Source organism: Scyliorhinus torazame, chromosome 4 (genome assembly GCF_047496885.1).
Source record: "Scyliorhinus torazame isolate Kashiwa2021f chromosome 4, sScyTor2.1, whole genome shotgun sequence".
NCBI lineage: Eukaryota > Metazoa > Chordata > Chondrichthyes > Carcharhiniformes > Scyliorhinidae > Scyliorhinus > Scyliorhinus torazame.
Genome location: NC_092710.1, coordinates 167,099,701 through 167,118,737, shown reverse-complemented (window position 1 = coordinate 167,118,737; position 19,037 = coordinate 167,099,701). Strand labels below are relative to the sequence as shown.

Below are 19,037 nucleotides of genomic sequence, written 5' to 3'. Positions count from 1 at the left end.
AAAATGTCTGAAACTGTAGGTATTTGCACAGTCAATCCCACATTTTTATCTGGTCAGCTCTGCGCAAATTGGATTCATCTTTAAACTATGAAGTCTGGATTCTGATCATGAATTTCAAACAACGCTCACAATTCTCTCCTCTTGCCTATTCCCTTCACAAACTCTCCCTTCCCATGGATCCCCAATCCCATTACAAACTCTCCCTTCCCATGGACCCCCAACCCCATTACAAACTCTCCCTTCTTCCATAATGGAACCCAACCCTCGCACATATTCCCTCCCTGAAAGCCTGCAACCCAACCCCCTCCCACACACTCATCTTGCCGCACCCTCACACTCTTTCCCTCCCCTCCCCCTTCACACTCTCCAATTCTCACAATCTCACTCAACTCGCTTGTCTGAGGTCGCAGCCTGCACCTCTCCATCACTCAGGGCTATGTTGCGCACTTGTTACTAGCCTAGATCCTCTCCTCTGCTCGCCAGCTCCACGTGACTTGATTTGCAGACCTTTGGAGCCTTTCACGCAGGCTTCAATTAACCATTCGTTACCAGTTTTCCCACCCTTTCAGCCTCACCTTTTTGGAGTCTGAATTCGCCCGGCATTTGCTGCTTGAGCCTATGAGCAAAACCAGAGTAATCAGCATCTGATTGGATGCCTAGTCCACCGGCCCGGCACAAGGCCTCCCCATTGGTTAGGGTGTTGTGATAGGCACGGTGTGTTTCATTGTATATCGGCCTCTGCCTGGATTCCATTTACACTGAATTGTCATCTCAATTACTTGAAGAAAAACTTTTGTGACTTTTCAGGAAATTTGCAATTCTTTTGCTTCTGGATTTCTTATGAAAATGGGCATGAGAATCATTACTGAATCCAACTGTGTCCCTGTAAACAGTTTATCCTAGAAATTTGCTATATCAATACCTTAATGTTTATTTTGTGATCAGAAACAATAATTTCACTGCCTAATGAACTGCTTTTTTTCAATGCAGCACCAAAAATACACATTGTGAATAATTTAATAGCTCCCATCTGTTGCTGAAGAAATGTCCTGTATCTTCAATAAACAAGTTATGTATGGCACCCATATTATAAATTATTGCCATCTCCTATCTGGAACATGGAATTACATGCATGTGTGTGAGGTAACAACCTGACCAGAACTATTTTCCCGGCATCCACTGGCAGCTGGAAAAATATAATTCTGCTTTTTGCTGAGTTTCCTATGACATTAGATGAATTAGTTATGTGGAGAAGCTGCAGTTTTTCCTCTTTAAAGAGTGGAAAAGGTCAAGAGGATCGTTGATAGCAGTTTTCAAAATCATGAAATGTTTCAAAAGAGTAAGTAATTAGAAACAGTGACAAAAGTGTCAGTAACCCTAAGATACAAATTTGACAAAAGAAACACCGATGATCTGAGGGAAATAATAATATGAAACAAATTATTGTGCTCTGGAATATAGTGCCTGAAAGGATGTCGAAAGCAGATTCAGTGAAAGCTGGGAGGCCTCGCTCCTGGGACCTACCCTGCTCGCTACGCCTTATGAAATCCAACACAATCTCGCAAGACATTGTGATATTAATCCTGCACATTGTGGGTGGGATCACTTTTTGGCAAATCTGTATATTAAAGTGAAACAGCTAGCCTCACTCTAATGTGCAGATTTCCGAGGTACCTGAGGCTTTGGGATTCATCCTCTTCGCCTTGGAGACCTTCGGCGAGCGGTGTTCAGCATTGGTCCACACAAACGGGGACCAGACGGCACTTGTAGGGGTCTCCCATGGGATCAGAGGCCCCCAGCTGCATGCCTTTTGGGCAGGGTGGTGGTCTGGCACTGGTGCCACTTGGGCACCATGGCACTATCAGCCTGGTACCTCTGCAATGCCACCTGGATACCAGCCTGGCACTGTTGAGGTGCCCAGGTGGAACTGCCAGCTGGAATGGGAACTGTCATGGTGCCAAGCTGGCATTTGAGCGTACGATCGGGCCAGGATGCCCGGCATGTGTGACAGGGCACCAGGGCCCTCCCCTAGTGTGTTCAGGCTGGTGGGGGGGGGGGGGGAAGAGATCGGCCTCCCGATCTCTCGCTACACTGTACAAAACGGGGCTATGTGCGGCAACATGCTTTCCGTTCAAGCCCCTTATAGAACGTGAGTCGCATTGAATAGCCATGCGCTTCTCGGCACTGCAAACACTGTGCAACACGCGGCTAAATGTGCTCACTAGGGGACTCCCTTTTGACAGCATCATGCCTCTTTTATGCAAAACTCGCATCTGCTTCAGAATTTCTGAAACTGTCGTTGTGGTGGCAAACTCCTGCACACATGTGGTACCGTCGCCACTTGCACTGGTCATCAGCTCGGATTTCCCACTTGCCATGAATGATGTTGACGGTTTTCATTATCTCTTTTGACAGCATTCTTGAATTGGGGCTTAGGTCGCCTTTTCTCATCCTCCATCCTGTGCACAACCCCAAGATAGATAAAATCATCTCTGCTTGATTGGCACTAGCACGCTTTCCAAGTTTGACCCAAAAAGAACAGATTAATTGATGACTTTTGGCGAGATCCAGCGGCTGCATTGCGCTCGAGCAAAAGCATAACGAGGCCGGTGGGAGGATGGGGGGTGGGGGTTTGACTTGTGCCGGTCCTGGAAGAGGGCCTGAAGAAACGGGGGTGGCCCTAAGTGACTCCATAGCATGGTGTACTTATGTGTTGGGGGTGACATTTCACATGGATGGGGGTAACAAGCTCACTTAGAGATCGTGGCATCCTTTCAAAATGGCGGCCCGAATTCTGAGTTAAGCTCCCCAGTGCTGGAAAATATTCTCAGTATGTGCTAAACCGAGACTGGCGGTGGGAAACATGCCAGCAGAGCCGACGGGGGAACATCGCCACAAATGAATTCAATGAAAACATTTCTATGTCTTTCCATGTGATGCTGAGGATGCGCGTAGACATTGGCAATGCAAGTTACTGAGGGCTGGATTCTTCCACCCCGCCATTCGCAAGACCGCCACGAGTGGGACGCAGATCATGTAAAGGCCCGTTGACCTCTTGCGGGAATATCCGGTGAGGCCGGAGAATCCTGCCCTGAGTTTTGGCCCCTGGCAGATTTAAATTGTCCAGGTTTCACTGCCATACAACAGTGGTGAGGATACAGGCCTTGTAAATAAGCAGATTGGCACTGTGGGTTAGTTTGTTGTGAATAAATAATGTGAATAAAAACCGAAACGGCTGAAAATACTCAGTAGGGCTGGTAGCATCTGTGTAGAGAGAATCAGTTAATGTTTCGGATTGGAAACCTTTCTTTAGTTCTGATGTAACTCTAATATAGCCATGGAATCCAAAGATTACTGTTGACAATAATAGACTGTCACTACTTGACACATTCATACTACGTTCTTGTATTTACCATTTTAGTACAACTATTAATTTGTTTCTTAACTGGTTTAACTTGGTTATATGATGGACAAAAGAATGTTGTACAAACACTTGTCACTGACAGTAATTTCTAGATGAGTGTAACTAAATGCTGCACAATGCGTTGTTAAATATATAGCTTACTCCACTTGTATAGAAAGTGGCTTGTGAATTTGATGCTTCGTCAGTGAAATTACTTGACCTCAAGTGTTTTTGAGAGTCATGGTTTTTACTAACTTGTTAAGAACAGCAGCCACTCATCAACATTGTTGAAAGATATTATGGCACAGAAGGAGGCCATTTGGCCCATTGCGTTTGCATTGGCTCTCCAAATGAGCATTATGGCTTAGTACTATTACCCTGCCTTTTCCCCGTACCCCTGCACATTATTTCTATTCAAGTAATCATCTACTGCCTTCTTAAATGCCTCAATTGAACCTGCCTCCACCACACTTCCAGGCAGTGCATTCCATACCCGAACCACTCGCTGTGTGAAATAGCTTTTCGCATATCACGTTTGCTTTTTTGGCAAATCGCTTTAAATATGTGCCCTCTCGATCTCCATCCTTTTACAAGTGGGAACAACATCTCTTTCAAATCTCCTCTTCGCCTTCTTCACTCCAAGAAGAATAGCCCACAACATCTCCAATTTGTCCTCAGAACTGAAGTTTCTCATCACTGAAACCATTCTTGCGAACCTCTTCTGCACTCTCTCCAATGCATTCATATCCTTCCTATAGTGTGGTGTCCAGAACTGTCCACAATATTCCAGCTGAGGTCTTAACTAGTGTCTTTTGTAAGTTCAGTGTAACCTCCCTGCTCTTGTACCAGGCCACTATTAATTAAGCCCAGAATACTATATGCTTCATTAACTGCTCACTTCGCCCGTCCTGCCACCTTCAGTGACCTGGGGTGGGATTCTCCCCTATCTGGCGGGGCGGGGGGTTCCGGCGGGATGGAGTGGCGTGAACCAGTCCTGCGTCGGGCCACCCCAAAGGTGGGATTTCTCCGCACCTTTAGGGGCCAGGCCCTCACCTTTTAGGGGCTGGGCCCGCACCGGAGTGGTTGCCATCCCGCCGGCTGGTGTGGAAGGCCTTTGGTGCCACGAAGTCTGCGCATGCGTGGGAACATCAGTGGCTGCTGACGTCGTCCCCGCGAATGCTAGGGGTGGGGTCACCTCCGCGTCGGCCATCGCGGAGGCTACGGCCGACGTGGAGGGAAAAGAATGCCCCCACGGCACAGGCTCGCCCGCGGATCGGTGGGCCCCGATCGCGGGCCAGGCCACCGTGGGGGCACCCCCCCTGGGGCCAGATCTCCCAGCATCCCCATCCCCCCGGAGCCTGCATGTGCCGCCTGGTCCCGCCGGTAAGGGAGGTGGTTTGATTCACGCCGGCGGGACAGGCATTCCAGCAGCGGGACTTCGGCCCATCGCCGGGGTGGGGCCGCCGACCGGCTCGATGCGATTCCCGCCCCCACCGAATCTCTGGTGCCGGAGAATTCGGCCGCCGGCGGGGGCGGGATTCACGCCACTCCCCCGCGATTCTCTGACCCTGCGGGGGGGTCGGAGAATCCCGCCCCTGATTCCCATTTATCAACTTCTAACAAAGCTCCATAAACAATTTTCCTTTAGAACATTTTTTTTAAACAAAGTGGCTCGAATTCTCCATTCATCTGTTACGGCATGTAGAAATCTGCACTTAATAAATATAAGTAAGCTCCATCATTTGTCTGTCAAGAAGCAGCAAGTGGTGCGTGACAGCAGTGGGAGAGGAGTTTGTGGGGGAGCGGAGTTGTTGGAATCCATCTGTTTTAAGGAACACTGTTGTATTGTACTGGCACCCATGTCACCCATTATAGAGAAAGAATGTTGGCAGGAAATGCCAGTAATGGTGAGTTGACATTCTTTCCAAATGGGGACATTTATAGGAATTAATTTTATGTTGGGCTTCAGAATTGTTTTTTTCCACGTGGTGGCATTTATGAGAAAGGAATTGGGACTCTTCTGCTCATATTTTTCAAACCAATTGTTAAAAGTGTTTCCATGTGAATTTAACCTGCCCATTTTCTGTTCATAAATTTCTGTAAAATTAAATCGACATGGAAAATATTTGATGTAAACATAGTGGAATTGACACAATTGGCCAATTATATTGTGAATTTCACCATTTTGTGTGCCAATCTCACTGTTGTGCATTTCCTCCAGTAGTTCTTACAAACGCAATGTGACTGTGCCACAGTAGTCATGGTGGTGATACAGAAGCAGACCAGCCAATGCCAAGCTTCTAAGAAACGTTTTATACCGACAATAATGAGAGGTGGTCATGAAAGTGAATGCAGAGGCCAGTGCCAAAAACATGCTTTGTGTTAGTTCAGAGAAAATAATCATTGTTATTTGGTAACAAATCTAAATTTGGAAGCATCTCGATTTGTCTTCGTCATGGTTTTACCTGCAATTCCTCTTTACTTGTATGATTATCCATCTACAAGGTAGTCCAAAGCAGCAGCTCATTTCCCCTTGGATTTGGCTGCGAAACCAAAGACAGATTTCAATACACTGAGAGTTAATTCTGTCTATTTGTCAAACAGTTCTGTCTCCTGCAGTGACACACATAACAGAAGCCTTGGTTACTATTTTTTGTGCCCATGCATGTCACTTGGTCTTTCATGGAATCAGCTTGCACAGTCTTCCATATGCAAGATCCAGAATCAAAATTGAATTGCAAAAAAATAAATCCTTTAGAAAATGTGTTTAGATGGTAAAACAAAGCAATACAGTGCACTCCTAATAGCACTGGTCTTCACATCGGCCAATAAGGTGACATAAATCTGAAAACAAGTGTGTCTATTTGCACCAGCCACATTCTTGAATATCAATTTTTGATAGGCCAAATAAGTTATTAGATTTTTTTGTAAAAATCCATGGACTCAAAATTCAGTTGCTTCTAGTGGCACTATGGAGACCTACTGCTTGTTTCCATGTACGAGGTGTGCTGCTAGCCACTTCCAGTGTTGTGTGAATGAATTGGAGTGATGCATTGAGGTGCATTCCTTGCGTGGACCCAAAGATATCAGGCTGGATTCTCCACAGCCCCGCTCAGAAATGCGTTTGGTGCGGGGGGGCGGAGAATCCACGTTTACGACAGGATCGGACCCGGCGCCGCTCCCAAATTACGTGGCGCGGCTGGGGGGCCATTGCCAGAGGCCCTCCCAGCGATGCTCCGGTCCCGACCAGCCGAATTCCCGACAGCGTGGTTCTAACCACGTCTGGTCGGTCGGGACTTGCGAGTCCGCGGCCGCCCTGGTGGGAGGGCGGGAGGGAGATCAAGTACCTGGGGGGGGGGGGTTGATAGAGATCGTCTTTGTTGGTCCAGGTCCGCCGGCTGAGTCTGCTATCACATTTGGCGCGGCCACTGCAGGTCGCCGTGCGCATGCGTGGACTCGCAACCGGACGTGCGGGGGCCTGTATCCACAGCTGAAGCTGCGAGAAACACTCCAGGGCCCTGCCAGCCCTTTCAAGGTAGGTGTATAGCTACAAATTTTTTATTTTTAAAAAATAAATTTAGTGTAACCAATTCTTTTTTTTCCAATTAAGGAGCAATTTTAGCGTGTTCAATCTACCTATCTTGCACATCTTTGGGTTGTGGGGCGAAACCCACACAAACACTGGGAGAATGTGCACCCAGAGCCGGGATCGAACCTGGGACCTCGACGCCGTGAGGCAACAGGGCTAACCCACTGCGCCACCATGCTGCCTGAGCTACAAATGTTTTTAAGGAAAGTCTGCTGTGAAACGCCAGCATAACATAGCCCCATTTTTGGAGAATCCAGCCCATGATGTCAATTGCCTGACTGGGGCTTGTAATATGAGAATTCTAAATTTCGTCAACATTAAATTATTCAAATTTTCACAAAATATCAACAACAAAATACAGAACGAAAAGACCCCCCCCCCCCTCCCCTCCTATACATAAATAATAAATTAACAGCCTTCATCAACACAAAAGCAAATATACACGCCCACTCAAGAAATATGAACCAAACCCCCCCCCCCCCCCCACCGGGTTGGACCACAAGAACATAAGAGCGGAAGTAAGGCCATTCGGCCCATCGAGTCCACTCCACCATTCAACCATGGCTGATTTCAACTCCATTTACCCGCTCTCTCTCTCCATAGCCCTTAATTCCTCGAGAAATCAAGAATTTATCAACTTCTGTCTTAAAGACACTCAACATCCCGGCCCCCACCGCCCTCTGTGGCAATGAATTCCACAGACCCACCACTCTCTGGCTGAAGAAATTTCTCCTCATCTCGGTTCTAAAGTGACTCCCTTTTATTCTAAGGCTGTGCCCCCGGGTCCTAGTCTTCCCTGCTAATGGAAACAACTTCCCTACATCCACCCTATCTAAGCCATTCATTATCTTGTAAGTTTCTATTAGATCTCCCCTCAACCTCCTAAACTCCAATGAATATAATCCCAGGATCCTCAGACGTTCATCGTATGTTAGGCCTACCATTCCTGGGATCATCCGTGTGAATCTCCGTTGGACCCGCTCCAGTGCCAGTATGCCCTTCCTGAGGTGTGGGGCCCAAAATTGCTCACAGTATTCTAAATGGGGCCTAACTAGTGCTTTATAAAGCTTCAGAAGTACATCCCTGCTTTTATATTCCCAGCCTCTTGAGATAAATGACAACATTGCATTTGCTTTATTAATTACGGACTCAACCTGCAAGTTTACCTTTAGAGAATCCTGGACTAGGACTCCCAAGTCCCTTTGCACTTCAGCATTATGAATTTTGTCACCGTTTAGAAAATAGTCCATGCCTCTATTCTTTTTTCCAAAGTGCAAGACCTCGCACTTGCCCACGTTGAATTTCATCAGCCATTTCTTGGACCACTCTCCTAAACTGTCTAAATCTTTCTGCAGCCTCCCCACCTCCTCAATACTACCTGCCCCTCCACCTATCTTTGTATCATCGGCAAACTTAGCCAGAATGCCCCCAGTCCCGTCACCTAGATAGTTAATATATAAAGAGATCAGCTGTGGCCCCAACACTGAACCCTGCGGGACACCACTCGTCACCGGTTGCCATTCCAAAAAAGATCCTTTTATCCCAACTCTCTGCCTTCTGCCTGACAGCCAATCGTCAATCCATGTTAGTACCTTGCCTCGAATACCATGGGCCCTTATTTTACTCCACAGTCTCCCGTGAGGCACCTTATCAAAGGCCTTTTAGAAGTCAAGATAGATAACATCCATTGGCTCTCCTTGGTCTAACCTATTTGTTATCTCTTCAAAAAACTCAAACAGGTTTGTCAGGCACGACCTCCTCTTACTAAATCCATGCTGACTTGTCCTAATCCGACCCTGCACTTCCAAGAATTTAGAAATCTCATCCTTAACGATGGATTCTAGAATCTTGTCAACAACCGAGGTTAGGCTAATTGGCCTATAATATTCCATCTTTTTTTCTTGTTCCCTTCTTGAACAGGGGGGTTACAACTGCGATTTTCCAATCCTCTGGGACTTTCCCTGACTCCAGTGACTTTTGAAAGATCATAACTAACGCCTCCACTATTTCTTCAGCTATCTCCTTTAGAACTCGAGGATGTAGCCCATCTGGGCCTGGAGATTTATCAATTTTTAGACCTCTTAGTTTCTCTAGCACTTTCTCCTTTGTGATGGCTACCATATTCAATTCTGCCCCCTGACTCTCCTGAATTGTTGGGATACCACTCATGTCTTCTACTGTGAAGACTGACGCAAAGTACTTATTTAGTTCCTCATCTATTTCCTTGTCTCCCATCACTAGATTACCAGCGTCATTTTGGAGCGGCCCAATGTCTACTTTTGCCTCCTGTATGTTTTTAATGTATTTAAAGAAACTTTTACTATCATTCCTAATGTTACTGGCTAGCCTACCTTCATATTTGATCCTCTCTTTCCTTATTTCTCTCTTTGTTATCCTCTGTTTGTTTTTGTAGCCTTCCCAATCTTCTGACTTCCCACTACTCTTTGTCACATTATAGGCTTTCTCTTTTGCTTTGATGCATTCCCTGACTTCCTTTGTCAGCCATTGCTGCCTAATCCCCCCTCTGATAACCTTTCTTTTCTTTGGGATGAACCTCTGTACTGTGTCCTCAATTACTCCCAGAAACTCCTGCCATTGCTGTTCTACTGTCTTTCCCACTAGGCTCTGCTCCCAGTCGATTTTCGTCAGTTCCTCCCTCATGCCCCTGTAGTTACCTTTATTTAACTGTAACACCTTTACATCTGATTCTCCCTTCTTTCTTTCAAATTGCAGACTGAATTCTACCATATTATGATCACTGCCTCCTAAGTGTTCCCTTACTTTAAGATCCTTAATCAAGTCTGGCTCATTACATAACACTAAGTCCAGAATGGCCTGTCCCCTCGTGGGCTCCATCACAAGCTGTTCCAAAAAGCCCTCCTGTAAACATTCAATGAATTCCCTTTCTTTGGGTCCACTGGCAACATTATTTACCCAGTCCACCTGCATATTGAAGTCCCCGATGATCACTGTGACCTTGCCTTTCTGACATGCCCTTTCTATTTCGTGGTGCATTTTGTGCCCCTGATCCTGTACATAACTCCCATTATGGTTTTTTTGCCTTTGTGATTCCTCAACTCTACCCACACAGACTACACATCATCTGACCCTATGTCGTTTAGTGCTAATTAACAAGGCAACCCCGCCCCCTCTGCCCACCTCTCTGTCTTTTCGATAGGTTGTGAATCCCTGGATGTTTAAACGCCAGTCCTGAACCCCCTGCAACCACGTCTCTGTGATGCCTACCACATCATACCTGCCAGCCACAATCTGGGCCACAAGCTCATCTATCTTGTTCCATACACTGCGCGCATTTAAATATAGCACCATTAATTCTCTATTGACCATCCCTTTTTGTTTTCTTAGTGTGCTGGACCTTGGTTTACTGAGCCTTTCCATACTGTGTCATATTTTGTGGGATGGGGACTATCGTAACCTCTCCTCTGAGTTCTGTCTTTTCGTGCTTTTTTGTATTCCTAAGCAACTACGCTTCCCACTGATTACTTCACCTCTTGATTCCCTGACTTTCCCTTCCCCCCCAATCTCTAGTTTAAAGTCCTATTGACCACCCTATTTACTCTTTTCGCCAGAACTCTGGTCCCAGCTCGGTTCAGGTGGAGACCATCCCAATGGTCTAGGCCCCCCTGTCCCAAAACTGATGCCAGTGTCCCATGAAAAGGAACCCCTCTTTCCCACACCACTCTTTCAGCCACGTGTTAACTTCCCTTATTCTTGCCTCCCTATGCCAATTTGCACGTGGCTCGGGCAGTAATCCAGAGATTATGACCCTTGAGGACCTGTTTTTTAATTTGAATCCTAGCTCTTTATAATCTCTAAACGGGTCCTCTTTCCTAGACTTGCCTATGTTGTTGGTACTGACATGGACCACAACAACTGGATCCTCCCCCTCCCTCTCCAGTATCCTTTCAAGCCGGTCAGAGATGTCCCGCACCCCAGCACCGGGCAGGCAACATACCATGCGGGACTCTTTATCCTGCTCACAAAGGATACTATCTATCCCCCTGATAATAGAATCCCCTACAACTACAACTTGCCTATTTACTCCCTCCCCTTGAATGGCCTGCTGAACCATGGTGCCTTGGTCAGCTGATTCATCCTTCCTGCAGCCCTGTTCGCCATCCACACAGGGAGCAAGTGCCTCGTACCTGTTGGACAGGGTCAAGGGCTGAGGCTCCTGAGTTCCTGACTGCTGGTTCCCTTTACCTGCCTGACTTGCAGTCACACCCTGCTGTCCCTGGCCATTGGCAGGATTTAAACTACTTACTCTGACAGGTGTGACTGCCTCCTGAAACAGTGTCCAGGTAAGTCTCCCCCTCCCGGATGTGCCTCAGTGTTTGAAGCTCTGACTCCAGCTCATCAACTCTGAGCCGGAGCTCTTCGAGCAGCCAACACTTACTGCAGATGTGGTCGCTGCAGCTCACAATGGGATCTGCCAGCTCCCACATCAAGCAGCTCAAGCACATCACCTGACCAGCCATCTCTAATTAATTAATTAGTTTAATTTAAGTTTACGAGTTTAGCTGTGTGTTTCTTTAAATTTGGGGCAGATTTGCTATCAACCAATCAGATCACAGCTTCCCTCTGACATCACTTTTGGAAAAAAAAAGTGGAAAACAGGAAGTTACCGTTAGGATTTTATACTCGCACAGAGACTCCTCCTCCTCCTCCGAACAGCTCCCGAAACTTTCCTGGTTACCTCACTGCACCAAATTACCAAGTTTCAAATTCCCCACTCTGGATGTGTCTCACTCACTCAGGCTGTGTCTCTTTGACCTTGCTGCTACTGCTGACCATATTCTAACGTCCTGCCAGGAAGTCTAGGAACTGTTGCCACCACCTAAAGAACCCTTGCACCGATCCCCTTAAGGCAAATTTCACCCTCTCCAATTTAATGAACCCCGCCATATCGTTGATCCAGGATTCCACGCTTGGGGGCCTTGCATCCTTCCACTGAAGAAGATTCCTTTGCCGGGCTACCAGGGACGCAAAGGCCAGAATACTGGCCTCTTTCGCCTCCTGCACTCCCGGCTCCTCTGCAACCCCAAATATTGTGAGCCCTCAGCCCGGCTTGACCCTGGAACCTACCACCCTCGACACAGTCCTCGCTACACCCTTCCAAAAGTCCTCCAGCGCTGGGCACGCCCAGAACATGTGGATGTGGTTCGCTGGGCTCCCTGAGCACCTAACTCACCTGTCCTCTCACCCAAAGAGCCGACTTATCCTTGCCCCGGTCATGTGAGCCCTATGCAGCACCTTAAATTGTATGAGCCTCGCGCAAGAGGAAGAAGAGTTCTCTCTCCTCGCACGTCCCCTCGTTAATCTCCTCACCCAACTCCTCCTCCCACTTACCCTTTAGCTCCTCCACTGAGGCCTCCTCCTGCATCACCTGATACGTTGCCAAGATCCTCCCCTCTAAACTCACACCCCCGACAGCGCCCTGTCCTGGACCCTGCGTGGTGGCATCAGTGGGAATTCTACCACCTGCCGGCGAACAAACACCCTTACCTGCATATATCTGAAGGTGTTCCCCAGGGGGACCCCTAACTTCTCCTCCAGCTCATCCAGGCTCGCGAACTTCCCGTCCACAAACAGATCCCCCATCCTTCTAATACCTGCCCTGTGCCAGCTCAGGAACCCTCCGTCCATCCTCCCCGGGACAAACCGGTGGTTCCCCCGAATCGGGGACCGCACAGAGGCCCCCCACCTTCCCCCTGTGACGTCTCCATTGCCCCCAAATTTTGAGGGTAGCCGCCACCATTGGGCTTGTGGTATACCTCGTTGGAGGAAGCGGCAGCGGCGCCGTCACCAGTGCCTTCAGGCTCGTGCCCACACAGATCGCCATCTCCAGCCTCTTCCATGCCGCCCCATTCCCCTCCATCACCCACTTACGCACCATCGCCCAATAATACCCCCAGAGGTTAGGCAGCGCCAGCCCCCCCTATCCCTGCACCGATCCAGGAACACCCTGCTCACCCTCGGGGTCTTCTGCGCCCACACAAACCCCATAATGCTCCTATTAACCCGTCTGAAGAAGGCCCTAGGGATCAGGATGGGGAGGCACTGGAACAGGAACAAAAATCTCGGGAGCACCGTCATTTTAACTGACTGCACCCTACCCGCCAGGAAGAGTGACAGCATGTCCCACCTCTTAAACTCCTCCTCCATTTGCTCCACCAGTCTCGGGAAGTTAAACTTATGTAGGGCCCCCCAACCCCTAACCACCTGGACCCCAGATGCCTGAAACTCCTCTCTGCCCTTTTTAGTGGGAGCTCACCAATCCCCCTCTCCTGGTCCCCTGGGTGAACAACGAACAACTCGCTCTTCCCCATATTGAGCTTAAAGCCAGAGAAATCCCCAAACTCCCTGAGAACCCTCATCACCTCTGGCATTCCCCCTACCGGGGGTCCACCACATATAACAGCAAATCGTCCGCATAGAGCGACATCCGATGTTCCTCCCACCCCGCACCAACCCCTCCAATTCCTCGACTTCCTCAATGCCATGGCCAGGGGCTCAATCGCCAGCGCAAAGAGCAGGGGGGACAGGGGACACCCCTGCCCCGTCCCCCGGTGTAACCAAAAATACTCTGACCTCCTTCTGTTCGTGGCCACACTCGCCACTGGGGTCTCATACAGCAACTTAACCCACTTGACAAACCCTTCCCCAAACCCGAACCTTTTCAGCACCTCCCACAGGTACCCCCACTCTACCCTATCAAAGGCCTTCTCCGCATCCATTGCCGCCACTATCTCCGCCTCCCCTTCCACCGCCGGCATCATTACAACATTCAGGAACCTCCGTACATTCGTATTCAGCTGTCTCCCTTTCACTAACCCCGTCTGATCCTCGTGACTGACCTGCGGCACACAGTCCTCTATCCTCGTGGCTAAAATCTTTGCCAACAACTTTGCATCTACATTTAGGAGTGAGATCGGCCTGTATGACCCACATTGTAGGGGATCCTTGTCCCACTTCAGGATCAAGGAGATCAGCGCCCGAGACATCGTCGGGGGCAAAGCCCCTTCTTCCCTTGCCTCGTTAAAGGTCCTTACCAACAGAGGGCCCAGCAGGTCCGCATACCTCTTATAAATTTCGACCGGGAACCCATCTGGCCCCGGTGCCTTGCCTGCCTGCATGCTTTCTATCTCTTTGACCAACTCCTCCAACCCAACCAACGCTTCCAGCCCCGTCACCCACCCCTCCTCCACCCTCGGGAATCTCAACCGGCCCAGAAAGTGACCCATCCCTCCCTCCTCCAGTGGGGGCTCGGACTGATACAGTTCATCGTAGGAGTCCCTGAAGACCCCATTGATACCCACCCCACTTCGCACCATGCTCCTGATGCAACCATCAATTCACTGAGAGACACGTTGAGAAGTAAACCGTGGTTTTAATCAGCTTACAACTGAGCCTGCCTGTGACCGGTACAACAAATGAATGCGGCCCCGCAGGTCAGCTGCCTTTTACTTCCAGTAAGGGGTGGAGCCAGGGGCGAGCTCGTACATGCCCCGACATATCCCCCTGTGGGTGAAGGCGTACAATGGCCCATAGGTGGAGCCCACAGGGTTAAACACACAACGTAACACGATACAGCAGTAACATGATATCACAGTGCACTGGTGAATTAACAGTAGTTCCATTCACCACAGCTCCCTCCCCCATCCTTAACTCCCCGATCTCCCTAGCTGCCTCTCGCTTCCGAAGCTGGTGTGCCAGCATCCGGCTCGCCTTTTCTCCATATTCATATACCGCCCCCTGCGCTTTCCTCCACTGCGTCGCCGCCTTCCTGGTGGTCAACAGATCAAATTCGGCTCCCTAAGCAATCCATCCTCCGAGACTTCAGCGTACCTCCTGTCTACCCTCACCATCTCCCCCACCAGCCTCTCCCTCTCTCTCTTCTCCCTCCTCTCCTTATGGGCCCTCATGGAGATCAGCTCTCCCCTGACCACCGCCTTCAGCACCTCCCAGACCGCCCCCACTTGGACCTCCCCATTGTTATTAGCCTCCAGGTACCTCTCTATGCACCCTCGAACCCGCCCGCTCACCTCCTTGTCTGCCAGCAACCCCACCACTAAGCGCCACAGCGGGTACTGGTCCCTCTCCTCCCCCAGCTCGAGGTCTACCCAATGCGGAGCGTGATCCGAAATGGCTATCGCCGAGTACTCAGTATCTTCCACTCTCCCTACTCATAACAAAGAAGTCAATCCGGGAATAGGCCTTGTGGACATGGGAGAAGAATGAGAATTCCCTGACCCCTGGCCTCGCAAACCTCTATGAACCCCCTCAGCACCTTGGCCGCCACCGGCCTCCTACCCGTTCTAGACCTCGAGCGATTTAGTGTCGGGTCCAGCACCATATTGAAATCCCACCCCCATTATCAGGCCCCTGTCTCCAGGTCCGGAATCCGGCCCAACATACGCCGCATGAAGCCCGCATCGTCCCAATTCGGGGCGTATACATTGACCAACACCACCCGCTCCCCCTGCAGCTTGCCACTGACCATCACATACCTGCCAATATTGTCTGCCACGATGCTCAACACCTCGAACGACACTCTCTTCCCCACCAAGATCGCCACCCCCCCGATTTTTTGCATCCAACCCCGAATGAAACACATGGCCTCCCCACCCCTTTCTCAACCTTACCTGATCCGCCACCCTCAGGTCCGTCTCCTGAAGCATGGCCATATCTGCCTTCAGCCCCTTCAGGTGCGTGAACACCCGGGCCCGTTTGACAGGCCCGTTCAGTCCCCTTACGTTCCAGGTTATCAGCCAAATTAGGGGGCTACCCCCCCCCCCACTCGCCCTCCGACTAGCCATTTCCTCTCCTCGGCCAGCCACGTGCCCGTGCACCCCGCACGGCCCATTCCCCAAAGCGGCAGACCCCCGCCCCGACCTCCTCCGCCAACTCCAGCTCCCCCTTGGCCATTCCAGCAGCAACCCGGTCCCCCTCCCCCAAGCTAGGTCCCGCCCTAGCTGCATTGCTCCCCCCCATTGCACTCCCATAAGTCAGCCGACTCCTGCTGACCCCGGCCACTCCCGCCAATCCCTCGACCCCGCCCAGTGTGGAACTACCCCCCCCCATTGCCCACCAGTAGGTTTGTGCAGGCACTGTTGTTAGCCACTCCTGAAACAGCTAGCATTTTAATGTTTGGACCTTATCTTCATTGTCTTATCCTAATGGGCCTTATTCTCGGACTAGTTAAAGAGCCACTCAACAAGTTGCAGCTGAGGTGCTTTTGACTTACTTCTGCTGAGGAAATGTTTGTCGATGACTGCTGAGTTGCAGGAGCACATTAGAGTTTTTTTGCTGACCACAGAAAGGGATGGATACATAGATAAGGGGACAGTAGCAGCAGTGTCTCTTGCAGGCCTAGGGGGCTGGAGACTCCAAAAATGGGGCTATGTCCCCATGCCGGCGTGAAACCGCTGGCGTTTCACGCCAGGCTTTTCTTTTTAAAAAATTAAGACCTATTCACCAACTTCAGGGGGCTGGCAGGGCCCCGGAGTGCTTCTCGCAGCTTTGGCTGGTGCCGGTGCCTAGTCCGCGCATGCGTAGGACGGCGGCCTCCAATGGCCGAGCCAAACCCGATGGCGGACTCGGCCGGCGGACCTGGACCAACAAGGAAGGTCCCAAAAAGACACTCTTTTTGCCAAGATGGCAACGGAGGGAGGCGACTTCTTACAAGCTGTGCCTCCAATTCTATCTTTTACTCTTGTTCTATGCTTCTAAAACTTCATTCTAACTCTTTTAAACTCTCTAACAATGTTAAGTTGATCTTTTCTCTACACCTTACTTTAACATTATATTCTGCAGTCTCTCCTTCCCTATCTACGGTATACATTGTTTGTACAGCATGCAAGAAACAATACTTTTCACTGTATACTAATACGTGACAATAATAAATCAAATCAAATCAAAAATCAACGATCTGCCCCGCGCCGCTCCATGTAACCCGCCCAATTGCCGCCCGGCTGCCTATAAGGCAACCCCCGGTTCTTGATCCCCCCGCTCCCACCAGGGCGGCCGCGGACTGAGTCTCGACCGGCCAGACGTGGTCGGAACTCGGCCGTTCGGGACCGGAGCATCGCTGGGAGGGCCTCTGGCAATGGCCCTCCAGCCGCGGGGCCTGTTTCGGGCATAAAAGTGGATTCTCCGCCCCCGCGCCAAACGCGATTTTGGCGCGGGGCTGCAGAGAATCCAGCCCAAGGTCTTCTGGGAGCAACACTCCTACATGGCAATAACAATAATAATAATAATCACTTATTGTCATAAGTAGGCTTCAGTGAAGTTACTGTGAAAAGCCCCCAGACGCCACATTCTGGCGCCTGCTCGGGAGGCTGGTACGGGAATTGAACCCGCGCTGATGGCATTGTTCTGCATTACAAGCCAGCTGTTTAGCCAATTGTGCTAAACCAGCCAGCAAAATGAACCAGAAGAAATGCCTTAGGATGCTAGGCTTCACAAAGAAGGTTGTCACAAATTGCTTTACCTCCTTCACACCAAACGGGATGAGGATGGCCAAAAAGGTCACGCTGGGCTTCTATTTAGATCTTTCCAGTGGAATGGACAACATCAGCAACACATTGTAGTTTTCCATGCATAACTGCCTTACACAGGCAGTGTACTGAAGAAGGGGCTTTGACCTCTTATCCGGAGGAGAGATTACGACAATGTTCCGAGCCAGGAACTGGAGACTGACACACCTGTCAATGAGCATTTCAGTGTGCATAGCGTTCTCCTGTATGCAAACCAACGAGATCTTTATCGGATCCTCCTGCAGAAGAACTAGTGTGTGAAACCTCGCCCTCCAGAGAGTTCATACACAAGCTGACTATCCCACAGCCTGGCAGCAACTCCCTCATGTCCAGTGACTCACCGTGTGCAGATTGTGACTCCATACCTCTAAGGTACGCTCTGTCAGTAGCTGAACTAGTGGCTGTGCACGTAAGCTCAAGTGATGGTGATTCTTCCTCAGAGGTCTGATGTTGCTCTCATCCTTTCTTTGAGGTTGCAATGGCTAACAAGGCAGCAGCTCATAACTACCTGAAAACACATAAAATATAAGGGAAAGGTAGGGACGGGGTAAAGGGGGCAAGAGGAAAACAGGGGTGAAGAAGGTGCAGAAGGCAACAGTTCACTACGATCCAGGTACTTGTGGGGTAAGTCTGAGATGTGATGTGCATCCGTCACATTTGCCATCTCCTGGGTGCCGGACTCAGTACATTAACTTCCCTTGACACGTTCTCCTGTTCCTTTTTAAAGCTGTCTCTAGAGGGCCTCTTGGTCCAAGCAGAAATGTGGTTTCTTGCTTGGCCTCCATCTATTTGATTATTCCTCAGAGGTAGCATCACTGATGCAGGGAGCCCTTTACATGGTATGGTGAGTGAGTGTTTCAAAGCGAGTGTCCAGCAGCCTGCAGTACATTACTGCACCTTTCCTGTTCTAAGGGACTCTGCTTTTGAGAAGGGAAGGCTGCCTGGAGCATGTTGTTAGCTCAGAATGTGAGTTCTCGAGCTCAGAATGTGAGTCAGAGACCTCGAGCAGTGTGACAAAGAATAATGCAGCAGGGTAGCCACTTGAGGTCATGCTCCAATCCTGAAAGTCAGGTGGGTGCAGATTCTACAGCGTTTTACTTGTTTGGCAGGTCGTGAATAACAACTCCTAAGTCCAGAAATCTGGCTATCGAATTCTTAGTCCACAAAAAGAAAATCTGCACTATCATACAACTGATGCTTTTTCCTGTGCAGTAAGTGAAGAAGTGGTTTGAAGCCATGAATATAAAACATGCTGGAGTGTTTTCCAAAACTGAACACATTACCTCCTATAGAGCAATAGGCAAACAAATATGTTTCCTGTTTATATTATGGTAAAGAGCCCATTATCAAGCTTCTGTTTAGATTGCTTGGAAAAATACGCAACTGTTGAATTAACAGTCCAGGAAAATTTGGGGAAATACAAGAATCTGAAGCTACGAGAACTAACCGGAAATCGGTGTTCTAAAAGGAAAAGTTGCACACAGCT

The 19,037-nt window shown here is 49.5% G+C and overlaps 1 protein-coding gene and 1 long non-coding RNA gene across 6 annotated transcripts in view; one reads left to right on the top strand and one right to left on the bottom strand.

Moving 5' to 3' along the window:
* Positions 1 to 5,947, bottom strand: part of LOC140410586 (uncharacterized) — a 54,024-nt gene extending 48,077 nt beyond the window's left edge. The window contains exon 1 of the long non-coding RNA XR_011940693.1: positions 5,869 to 5,947. This is a non-coding gene — a long non-coding RNA (uncharacterized lncRNA). The remainder of the gene's footprint in view (positions 1 to 5,868) is intronic.
* LOC140410584 (kelch-like protein 29) overlaps positions 1 to 19,037 on the top strand; it is a 598,914-nt gene that overhangs the window by 236,390 nt on the left and 343,487 nt on the right. The gene's annotated exons all lie outside the window — the stretch shown is intronic.